General features: G+C 35.7%; 1 pseudogene; it reads right to left on the bottom strand.

The window, feature by feature from the left end:
- Positions 1–5,485: 5,485 nt before the first annotated feature.
- Positions 5,486–6,073, bottom strand: LOC107541622 (HUWE1-associated protein modifying stress responses 1 pseudogene; annotated as a pseudogene).
- Between the last annotated feature and the right edge of the window lie 6,772 nt (positions 6,074–12,845).

The raw sequence follows: 12,845 nt of genomic DNA, 5'->3' as shown, positions 1-12,845 counted from the left end.
ATGAGACAAAATATTTTTTATTTTGAAGTTTATCTTTTTGCTGATGCATTTGTATTACTCTTCTTACATTTTATAAGTAATAAAATATTTTCAAGAAAAAAGATTTGTATTTTAGCAAATTTTTTCTTGTCTTTTGAACAAGAGCCTTCACATTTTTTTGCAGCCAATCTAGCTAGTGTTCCATGAATTTAATCAGATTCCAAATTACAGTTCTAAAACACCTAGTCACAAAAATCTTTCCACCACTTTCCCTTTCTACTTACCTTATTATTATTCTGTTTAACAGATGATTTTGATAATTGCCTAATTATTTCTATAGATTCCAATCTTCTGCATTGATTAATCACAGTTTTTTCTAAATCATATTTCAAATACTTATTTCCATGACTAAAAGTTGAATTAGTTTCCATTTGCCCACTGAATAAACCAGAATTTTTTGCATATTTATTTTTTAAATTTATCTTTATTGTTGAAAGCATTATGGATGGGTCTCTCCTTTCCCCCTCTCTGATTCCCTCCAAGCTGCATTCACCCCTGCCAACTCAGGCCTTCTAGACACTATTGTCTGTGTCCATAGGTCATACATATATGCATCTAATTTCTTGATCACTCGCCTCCTCACTCCACACCCCATGTTCCCTCTGAAATTTGTCTGACTGCTCCATGTTTCTATATCTCTGCATCTATTATGTTCATCAGTTTATTTTGTTCAATATATTCCACATCTGAGTGAGATCATGTGATAATTGTCTTTCTCTAAGTGGCTTATTTCATTCAGTATAATACTATCCAGGTCCATAAATGCTGTCTCAAAATGTAAGAGAGCCTTCTTTTTACAGCTGCACATTATTCCATGGTGTGAATGTACCACAACTTTTTTATCCACTCATCTAAGATGGGCACTTGGACTATTTCCAGATCTTAGATATTGTAAGTAACACTGCTATGAACATAGGGGTGCATAAGTTCTTTCTAGTTGTTGTTTGGGGTTTCTTAGGGTATATTCCTAGAAGTGGGATCACTGGATCAAATGGCAGTTCCATTTTGAATTTTTTGAGGAAACTTCATCCTATTCTCCATAGTGGCTTCACCAGTCTGCATTCCTACTAGCATTGTACTAGGGTTCCCTTTTCTCCACATCCTCACCAGCACTTGTCATTTAATGATTTTGTTAATGGTAGCCTTCTGTCAGGTCTGAGGTAATATCTCATTGTTGTTTTAATTTCCATCTCTCTGATGATTAGTGACTGAGCATTTTTTTTAATCTGTCTCTTGGCCATCTGTATTTCCACTTTGGAGAAGTGTCTATTTAGGTCCTTTGCCCATTTTTTAATTTGATTTTTTGTCTTCCTTTTGTTAAGTTGTGCGAGTTCCTTGTATTTTGGAAATTAACCCTTTTTCAGTTGCATCATTGGCAAATAAGTTCTCCCACAGAGTGGGCTCCTTTTTTCTTTTTTCTATGGTTTCTTTTGCTGTACAGGAACTTTTAATTTTGATGTAGTTCCACTTGTTTATTTTCTCCTTTGTTTCCCTTGCCCTAGGAGATGTATTGCCAAACATATTGCTACAAGAAATGGTTGAGATGTTGCTACCTATGTGTTCGTGTAGGATTTTTATGGTTTTATGACTTACATTTAAGTATTTTATTCACTTTATTCTCATGTATGGTGTGAGTTGATGGTCTACATTTTTTTGCATGTACCTGTCTAATTTTCCCAACACCATTTGTCAAAGAGGCTGTCTTTACTCCATTGTATTCTCTTGCCTCCTTTGTCAAATATTAATTGAGCTCAAAGACTTGGTTCAATTACTGGGTTCCCTGTTGTGTTCCATTGATCTATATATCTGTTCTTGTGCCAGTACCAGGCTGTTCTGATTACAGTGGCTTTGTGGTATAACTTGATATCTGGTTATCAACTTTATTATTTTTTCTTAAGATTGCCATGTCTATTCGGAGACTTACTTGGTTTCAGAAAAATTTTGAGGGTATTTGTTGTTGGTATTTTAATCGGGATTGCATTGAATTTATAGGTTGCTTTGGGTAGTATGGACATTTTTATGATGTTAATTCTACCAGTCCATAATCACAGTATATTCCCATTGTTTACATCTTCCTCTATCTTTTTTTTCAACATACTGTAGTTTTCCTGCATATTGTTCTTTTTCTTTTTTGATTAGGTTTATTCCTAGTTACCTTAATTTTTTGTTACAATTGTAAATGGGATTGATTTTTCAGTTTCTCTATCTTTGAGCTCACTATTGGTGTATAAAAATGTTGGTGATTTCTGGTTGTTAACTTTATATCCTGCTACATTGCCAAATTCATTTATTATATCTGATAGTTTTTTCGTGGAGTATTTAGGGTTTTCTATGTACAATATCATGTCGTCTGCAAATAATGACAGTTTCGCTTCTTTTACAATTTAAATGCCTTATGTTGTTTTGATTTTTCTGATCGCTGTGTCAAGAACTCCCAGTAGTATGTTGAGTAAGAGTGGTGAAAGTGGACATCCCATCTTGTTCCTGTTCTTAGGGAAAATGGTTTTCGTTTTTGCCAGTTGAGTATGATGTGTGCAGTAGTTTTGTCATATATGGCCTTTATTACATTGAGGTATGATCCCTCTATTCCCACTCTACTGAGAATTTTTATCAAAAACGAGTGTTGAATTTTGTCGAATGCTTTTTCTGTATCTATTGATATGATGATGTGATTTTTGTCTTTCAGTTTGTTTATCACATTTATTGATTTGTAAATATTGTACCAGCCTTGCATCCCTGAAATAAATCTCACTTGGTCATGATGTATGATCTTTTTAATGTATTGTTAGATCCTATTTGCTAATATTTTGTGGAGGATTTTAGCATGTATGTTCATCAGGGATATTGGCCTGTAATTTTCTTTCTCTGTCATGTCTTTATCTGGTTTCAGAATTAGGCTAATGCTGGCCTCATAAAAAGAGCTTGGAAGTGTTCCTACCTCTTGGATTTTTTGAAATAGCTTGAGGAAAGTAGGTGTTAGTTCTTCTTTGAGTGTTTGGTAAAACTCCCCTGTGAAGGCATCCGGGACAGGGTTTTTGTGTGCTGGGAGCCCTTGGATTGCTGCTTCAACTTCATCAGCAGTTATCGGTGTATTCAAGTTTTCTGACTTTCTTGATTGAGTGTTGGAAGGTTGTATTTTTCTAAGAATGTGTCCATTTCATCCAGGTTGTCCAGCATGGTGGTGTATAGTTGTTCATAGTATTTTTGTACAATCTTTTGTATTTCTGTTGGGTCAGTTGTTACTTCACTTTTTTCATTTCTGATTTTATTTATTTGGGTACTTTCTCTTTATTTCTTGATGAGTCTGGCTAAAGGTTCAACAATCTTCTTTATCTTTCCCAAGAACAAGCTCTTGGTTTCACTGATCTTTTGTACTGTTATTTAGTCTCTGTGTCATTTATTTCTACTCTGATCTTTACTCTTTCCTTCCTCTTACTTACTTTGGGCTTTTCTTGTTCTCTTTCTAAGTCTTTAAGTTGTAGGGTTAATTTATTTGAAGGGTTGTGTTTTTTGTGTGTGTTTTTTTTGAGGTAGGTCTATAGTGTTATGAATTTTCCCTCTCAGGACTGCTTTCATTGTGCCCCATAGATTTTGGGTTGTTTTTTTGTTCATTTTTATTTGTTTCCAATAAGTTTTTTTATTTCTTTCTTGATCTTATTGGTAACCCATTCATTGTTTAATAACATGTTATTTAACCTCCATGTGTTTGAGTGATTTTTAGTGTTTTTATTGTAGTTGATATCTAATTTCAGGCCATTGTGATCTGAGAAGAGGCTTGATATGGTTTCAATTTTTTTTAACTTGTAGAAAATTGTTTTGTGTCCTAACATGTAGTCTATCTTTGAGAATATTCTTTGTGCACTTCAGAAGAATGTATATTCATGCTATAGATTTGGGGTGAAATGTTCTGTGTCAATTAATTCCATCTGATCTAGTGTCATTTAGGATTGTTGTGTCCTTATTGATTTTTTTTATCTAGAAGATCTATCCTGTGATGTCAGTGGGGTGTTAAAGTCTCTTACTACGATTGTATTGCTCTCAATCTATCCCCTAAAGTCCTCCAGAAGTTTTTTTATATTTGTGTCCCCCTATATTTGGTCCATATGTTTTCCAAGGTTATATCTTCTTGTTGTATCAACCCCTTTAGTAATATAATGGCCTTCATTTTCTCTTGTTATGGCCTTCATTTTGAAGTCTATTTTGTCAGATATGAGTATTGCTACCCCAACTTTTATTTACTTACATTTGCATAAAAAAATTTTTTTCCATCCCTTCACTTTATCCTCTGTGAGTCCTGTCCTCTGAGGTGTCTTTCTTGTAGACAGCACATATATGGGTCATGTTTTGTTATGCACTCGACTATTATGTTTCTTTTTTCCCTCTGCAATAAATGTTTTTATATTGTTGACTTATCATAAACAATCTCACAATCAAGAGGGAGAAAAGAACTACCACTTCCCAAAACCCTTGTTTTGGTTTTAAGATAAAGAATTAAGGTTTGTCAGAGAAGAATCTTTATAAGCATTAGAGTAGCAAGGACATAGAAGCCCTTTATTTATATTCCACTATTTTTAATACCAACTTACATTGTTGTAAATGACCTACACTATGGCCCAAATGTTAACTTTTCATAGGACTCATTACCTAACTCACTAATCACTTCTGTATGCTTAGTCACTGGCACAATCCATGTTTTCACCTTGGCTTCATCCAAGTTTTATTTTGTTGTTTCATTTTTATAGCAGCCCAGTTCTATTTTAAAGTCTTTATTAGAGAACAAGTTACAACAAACTCATTGACTACATACCCAGTAATACTTAAAACCCTGGCCAAGAATGCCTTTTTATGGTAGGTCTGGCCCAGGAAAATGATGAAGCTGTCCTCTGACAGTCTGACTAACAATGCAAGGACCTAAGGGGCCATAGAAATAAAGGAAGTCAGTTATTCTTCCACCTGTCCACTCCCACTTGGGTAATCAACTCTCACCTTCTACAGGCACATGCAGTAACCTAAGAGTTTCAAAGGGAGTTCCCATGAGAGCTAGCCCAACAATTACCTGTCATACTAGTCAGTTTCTGAACAAGTTCCTCCAGGCAATTATTAATGTGGTAGATTTCTTAAAACACAAGAACTTGTCTTTGCCTCAGAAGAGTAAGAAAATATGTACAATGTAAGTATAAAGCAATAAATTCTAATCAATGCCTCAAAAGACTGTATTACTGTAAAATCAATAAGCTCAAACTAACTTTCTAAAAACATTTTAAAAAATGGGCTAGCTAATATTAAAAAATTGCCCATATAAGTTCTTAGCTTCTATTCTATTTAAAAATTTCTAGAGCAAGTAGTTATTATAAGGGAAAAAAAACAGACCATATATCTGGACCTACACCTAAATGTGGAAATGGATCCACAGGTACACTCTTAATCATTTTTTGAAGAAATATGTTTAAATGGCTTTACCATGCAGAGGTATGGCATTCTGGAAGGGTTGCAAATCTGTCTCTACAGATGAGCTAGTTTTCCTTGAAGTAGCTCTGTTATGGGACACTACAGTTAGTCTGGGGGGAACTCTAGAGTTTTGTGGTAGAGTAAGTTTCCCATACAGGAAGCTGATTAGATTTTCTCTAGGAATAGTTCTGTGCTTTTTAATCCAAGCAAATACATTCCTATTGCTGATAGCCAATCTGAATGTCAATATCAAAACTTAGCTGATGGGTATCCACACTTTCTTTGTAGAGGTTGGTGATGGCAGTGGCTGTGTTTTGGAAGGGGACCTAGATTGAAAATCCTGGCTGCTGACACACTAGGTCTTTGTAGAGCTGGGCCACTGAGGTGGCCGAGTTTTGGAAGACGTGCCACAGTTTCTGTTGCTTGTGCTAGGGCTGCACCTCTGCCACCACCTCCTTCTGCAGCTCCAGTGGCAGCTGTTCACCCTGCTCTGCCTTGGCCAGGCACTGCCACTCCCACTTGGAGAAACAGTGCTAGGCCTGTGCTCCAGGATCTCTGCCTTACCCTCTTCCTTTCCCTCCTCCATCCTCCAGCACCCCCCCCCTTCCATCCTTCTCAGGCAAGGCTCCCACAGGAGCATTGTCCTCCAGTGGCCTGGTGGCGGAGCTGAGAATATAACAGTGGCTCTCTGCAATGGCCCAAGCTTCCTGCTCCCCTAGTACCTGCGAGCCTCCCCCCCACCCTTCACAGGCCTGGAGGATCCCGCCAGAGCCTCTTCACCCTTGGGCCCTGCCAAGGTCTCCACTGGTGGAAGACCTTCCTGCCCCTTGCTTCTAAGGTCCCAGCCGGTCTACCACACTACCCTATGTCTTTTGATTGGAACATTTAAACCATTTTCATTTAAAGTTATTACTGATAGGTACTTATTTATTGCCATTCTTTCTTTATGTCTATGTTCCTGTTCCTCTACATTTCTTCTTCCACACACTCACCCACTGATACTCTCAGCCTCTGTCAGGTCCTGTCCATCATCTTGGAACTCTGAATATTTATTTAATGTCTTCTATTATCTGACCTTATTTAGCTTTGGAAATTCTTTCTCTCACTGTTTCTCTTTAAGAAAGTCATGCTCCAGTTAACCAGAGCATAGTTGCCCTACAAATTCACCAGTCTTTTCTCACATACAATACTTAATACTGAGCTTCACTTATTATATATTCTCAAAAATTGGAGTAAATGCATGGATGAATAATCACAAACATGCTTTAGTGAGAAAATACTGTGAAAATCTGAAGAGAGTGTTTTTCAGTATGCTTAAGTTATCTCTCCCCAAATAAAGGAAGTTAACCCAACTTTAAACAAAGGTTTACCAAGCATGAAATAGGCAGTCTTTTCAATCGGCAATTAGCACAAAAGCTAACAAGATTATGTTTAGTGGACTGAACCACTTTAACTGAGAGATTGGGTTCAGATTTTTTTTTTTTTTTTTTTTTGTATTTTAAGCTTAGTATCTTCTATTGTGCAGTCTCAAATGTAGGCTAAGATAATATGCATTTATATATGCTGGATAAAATATTTGTTTACCAAACTATAATTACTCTTTTATGAATTCTATGTAATAAATTACAAAATTTATATTGTCAGTCTGGTTTATCCTGCCAGAGTCCTGTCTGTGGTTTTTAACTGCCTTTACTAATTCCTCTGCATTGCCTCAAACATATAAGTGTGGTAAAGAAAAAGCACTATGAGAATTTAAGAAGAACAGATGTAATCAAGAGCTTTTTATAGAGAAACTATGTTTGTTCTGAGACCTAAATATTAGTTAAAAGTTTGATAAGGATAAATGAAAAGGAGGAACATAAGCTGGCAACTGAGATTTGTCACTGTCTTGTGTATGTCCAGTGATCCAGTCATTTTAGATGATTAAGTATGTTAAAAGAAAATAAATCCCTGGAAAACCAAATGGAAGGCACATATCATGAAATAATTTATATATTGTGCTTGAGAGTCTATTTCTTCTGAATTCATAGAAAGACTTGGAAAAATTAAAACATTATGATGCCATAATCAGAACAATTTTTATAAAGAAATATTTGACATCAGTATATAAGATGAACTGCAAGCAAGGGGAGATATGGCATAGAACTATATTTATAATTGTTTCTTTAATTTTTAAAACCCTATTATTACTTTGAAATTCACCACTATTTTTCTAATGAACCACCACAGAAGGCATCATTTTGAAGGGACAGCTTTATCAAAAGGCTTATAATTTTGCTCAGCAAATGTGTAATATAAACTCAGAATAAACGCTTTTGAGTAGAACACAAGGGATAAGAAAACATTCAGTGCCTCCTTAAGTGAAATGCATGGGTTTCAGAAAAAAGATTTCTAGATACAATTTGCTTAGGTTCTTATAACTTACAATAACAGGCCATCTGTATTGAACTCTACCATAATCTATTCAACATACTTGCAATAACACTTCATTCAGAAAATGATAGTATGTAGAATATGAAATACAGAAGATATCCAGCAGTAAAGGTAAGCAAACTAAGAATGATAGAAGGGAGCATGGGCCAGCTAAACCAGAGTTTATATTTCAGCCTCTTACTTCCAGTTGGAGTGTGATTTTATCAGTCAGTGTTTGCTCTGGACAAAGAATATATTTTGGGTGTTTAAAGCAATAAACAATTTATTTTAGGTGGTTTCAAAGATTTTTAAATCTAGAATTGTTACACCTAGGCAAGGCCAACCATGATTACTGAATTTGTAACTAGTTTTCAAGGAACCAGGAAATTACCATGCTGTCATGTAAGAATATAGAAGAAATGATGAATGTTTACAGCTGCATTCATCACTAGGTCAGTTGCTTTTTGTGACATGGACACTACTGAAAAACATCAGGTTGGCCAGGATCAAGCATTAGTCTATAATTATTGAAAAAAATCATGGTTTCTGCTTCTCTTCTGCCTTACCCATTTCATGCAAGTGCTTGCTAAGCATAATGTAAGTGGCATTCTCAAGCTACGGTCCCTGCAATATTGAAGAAAGCATAAAGGGTGAGGTGAGTGATAAAATGATTTAAACATAGTTACCTTCCAAAATCAGGCTGGTAAGTAATGATATACTTTGACTGCAGTGAATTGCATATAATGGTGGTTCGGTGTTGTTCATCAAGTAGGGCATGCTAGCTGATAGCAATGTCTATTTTATGGAAAGTTAGAAAGAAGACAAACTATGGACAGAGTTGCCCTGAAATGTTTTCTTAACCCAAGCTCCCAGTAACAAACCAGAGTTTTATGATTTAAGGTAGAATTTCACAATTGCTGGGAGTTCAGACCTCAATAAGATAAAAGCAGGTACAAATGGACCAATATTTAAGCTATTCAACTAATATTTATTGAGCATCTTCTGTGCTCCAGGCATAATAGATAATGGAAATGGAAAACATAATTTTAATGATCATAACATTTAGATATAGTATTATTTACTTAGCCATTTTTCTATTTTTCAATATTTAGAGGGTTTTATTCTCTAATATAAATACAACTCATACAACTCTTCTTGTAAATATTTTCTGTTTATGATTTCTTAATGATTCTCTCAATGACTATTTGATTAAAAAACCAAGAATTTTCTCAAGTAAAAAGCTGGTTATGATAAAGGCACGAGGGGTATGATATGTTGTGCACAGTTACTATTGTAATTGCTTCTTGAAAGACAAAAAAGGCCTTCATGAGAAGATGAAATATTGTTGCAGGCACTCTGCTAGGATTATAGTAGCAAGTAAGTAAAATATAATCCCTTTCCTTTGCAGAACTGTCAAATTACCCTTTGAAATATCACTCTTCCAATTCATATTTATGAAGTGCCTCTGTAGGCTTGATCCATTTTTCCCCTTCCCTCTTTGAGGCTTCACTCCATCAGTTATACACATTCCCCCAAGTCAGCAACATTTTTCTTTCCATTTGACTCTCCCCCTATCCTTTGAACAGGTCAAGATTTTCCATTTTAAAACAAACCCTCTTTAGATTTTATGATGTCACATATATGTATCAATTTCCCCTTTCCTTGTCAGCTAAGCCTATGTTCTCTTGTTCTCAGTTCCCACTTGCTCATTTTCCACTCACTATATACAATCCATAGAAATCTACTTTGAATATTCAATAATCCAGTGAAACAGCATTGTTAAAACTCATGCATGACATCAATAATCTCAGATCCAATGAACACTTTTCAACCACAGTTTTTCTAGACCCCTTTATTAATCTGACATACTTGACTGGCTATATTGTAACACTATACTCTTTTAAATGACAAAAATATTTTCTGATTTTTCTTCTTTTGCTCTGATCATTTCTTAGTCTTTATATGAGTTCTTCCTTAATGGCCTTCTTAAAATGGGCCTTCTTCCAGGTTTTCTACATGGCCCCATTCACTGTACCCACACATAACTTAATGTAACCAAGATTGGCTTGAATGAGATAACTACACCATAAAATTATAATGCATAATTTTGCATATATATGGATGATTTGGGGGGAAAGATACATACAGTTTATTATCATCTCAAAGTAATTCACCAACAATCATTGAAAATATGCTGAATTTGGGGATAAAACATGGTGATGGGTTGAGTGGAAGCTACACTGACCGTCTTCCAGGACCAAACTGTAATTACAACTAAAATATAGAAAAATCATTTTGAATAATCAACTGCAATTGAAGACTTGCTGGAGAACACCCTCATAAACAAGGACAAAAAGTGGAGACTGCATAGAGACTGGTAGAAAGTTTGGAGGGCAAGAAGGCAAGCAGGGATCCCAGAGGCAGTAGCTGAAGGTCTGGAGAGGTATCTTATCTATGAGGGATTCCCACTGAGCACTCTAGGGCCTAAGCCCCAGGCTGGGCTTCCCAACCAAAAGCACCAGAACTGAGAAAGGTACCCATATAACATCTGGCTGTAAAATTAGCCAGGTTTCTTTCTGCCAGAAAAAGATGGATGGACACGTTGTCACCCTTTAAAGAACCAATGCACAATGTTTCATGTGCAGCCACTCACCTTAGGTTCAGGCAGAAGGACGGCAAAGTAGGCTGGAGCTGTGTGAGGAGAATGTAGGGTGGTGGGTTCTAGAGATAGGGCTCAGAGAGCTCACCTCAAGAATACTGGGCTGAATCATTACTCCATACAGCAGAAGACATCTTTCTCAGGCAGACATTTACCTTCCAAGCAGCTTTTGCCTAGGAAGAAAGCAATTGCCCCTCTCTGCTGGAAAACTTCTTGCTCAACCCTGTGGAGTTTCTATAATCTGACTCTCATTAAAAGAATCAGGTAAATAAGCCTGAAAACAGAGGCAGTCCTCAAAGTTCTTTGAGTCTTTGCCTGATCTGATTCTGGACCTGGGCCTTGGAAAATCAGACTTTAGTCTGCATCTTGGTCCTATCAAAATGTACCCAGTCATAGCAGAGGGAAGCCCAAGCAATGGGTTGTTGATAGCTCCAAACAGGGTACTCAAGGCCAGTCACAGATAGTGTCTGACATTGTTCTGTTCCAGAAACACTCCAAAAAGACTGAGAGTCCTAGAAGATCTACCTAATACATAGAAACAAAACCAAATAGGCAGCCAAAATGGGGAGACAAAAAAAAAAACCCTCAGATGAAATAACAAGAGATTGCTCTAGATGAAGAGCTAAGTGAAATGGAGATAAGCAATCTATCAAATATAGAGTTGAGAATACAGATTGTGAGGATGATGAGAAAAGACAGAAAAATTATGAAGGAAATTAAGAATGACATAGCAGAAATAAAGAATACATTGGAATAAATAAAAAGCACATTAGAGGAAGCAGAGAATTGGATCAATAAATTAGAAAAAAGGGTAGAAAAAATAACACAATCAGAGCTCCAAAAAGATAAAACAATTAAAAACACAGGAAGAGAGTTTAAGGGACCTGTGGGACAACATGAAATGTAACAATATTCACATAATAGGAGTTCCAGAAGGGAAAAATAAGCAATGAATAGAGAATATGTTTGAAAAAATAATGGCAGAAAACTTCCCTAATCTTGTGAAAGAAAAAGTCACACAAGTTCAGAAAGCAGAGTTGAAAGAAGAAACTAAAGAGGCCACGCCCAGACACATCATAATTAAATAGCCAAAAATTCAAGACAAAGAGAGAATATTAAAGGCAGCAAAAGAAAAGCAATTTATTCCCTACAAAGGAGCTCCCATAAGTCTGTCAGCTGCTGTCTCATCAGAAACTCTACAGGCCAGAAAGTAATGGCATAAAGAATTTGAAGTAATGCAAAACAAGAATCTGAAACCAAGACTACTCAATCTAGTAAGATTATCATTGAAAATACATGGTAAAATAAAGAGCTTCCCAGACAAAAAAGGTCAAAGGAGTTTATTACCACCAAACAAGCATTGCAGGAAATATTAAAGGAACTGTTGTAATTAGAAGTAGAAAAAGACAGAGAAACATAGCCATAAAGAATTATAATGGCAATAGATAAGTATCTATCAATAAAAACCTTAAATGTAAGTGAAATAAATGCTCAAATCAAAAAACATAAGGTGGCTGAGTGGATAAGAAAACATGACACAAATATATTCTGTCTACAAGAAACACACCTCAAAAAAAAAGAGAATCACACTGGATGAGAGTGGAGGGATGAAAAAAATTTTCCATGGAAACGAAAACGAAAAAAAGCTGGAGTCGCCATACTCATATGTGACAAAATAGACCTTAAAATGAAAATGATAAGGAAAGACAAGGAAGGTCACTACATAATACTAAAAGGCTCTATCCAACAATAGAATATAACCCTGATAAACATATGCACGCAATATAAAGGCACATGAATTTAAAAAAAAAAAAAATTCTGGAGGATTTTAAAGGAGAGATTAGCAGCAATAGAGTTATACTAGGGGATTTTAACACTCCACTGACTTCACTGGATAGGTTTTCCAGAGAAAACAACAAGAAAACAGTGACCCTAATGACACTATAGAATAGATGGATTTGACATTTACAGAACATTCCAACCCAAAGCTGCACAATATGATTCTTCTCAAGTGCACAAGGGACAATCTCAAAGATAGACAACATGTTAGGACACAAAACAAGTCTCTTCATGTTCAAGAAAATTGAAACCATATAAAGCATTTTCTCAGATCACAGTGGCACGAAATTAGAAACTAACTACAATAAAAAGACTAAAAATCATTCAAACACATGGAGGCTAAATAACATGTTTGTAAACAATGAATGGATTACCAAAGATATTAAGAAAGAAATCAAAAACAAATGAAAATGATCACAGAACAACCCAATATCTACGGAACATAATA

This window comes from Miniopterus natalensis, chromosome 2, assembly GCF_054644295.1.
Source record: "Miniopterus natalensis isolate mMinNat1 chromosome 2, mMinNat1.hap1, whole genome shotgun sequence".
In the NCBI taxonomy this organism is placed as follows: domain Eukaryota; kingdom Metazoa; phylum Chordata; class Mammalia; order Chiroptera; family Miniopteridae; genus Miniopterus; species Miniopterus natalensis.
Note: the sequence above shows the minus strand (reverse complement) of the source record. Positions and strands in the feature narration are given on the sequence as shown.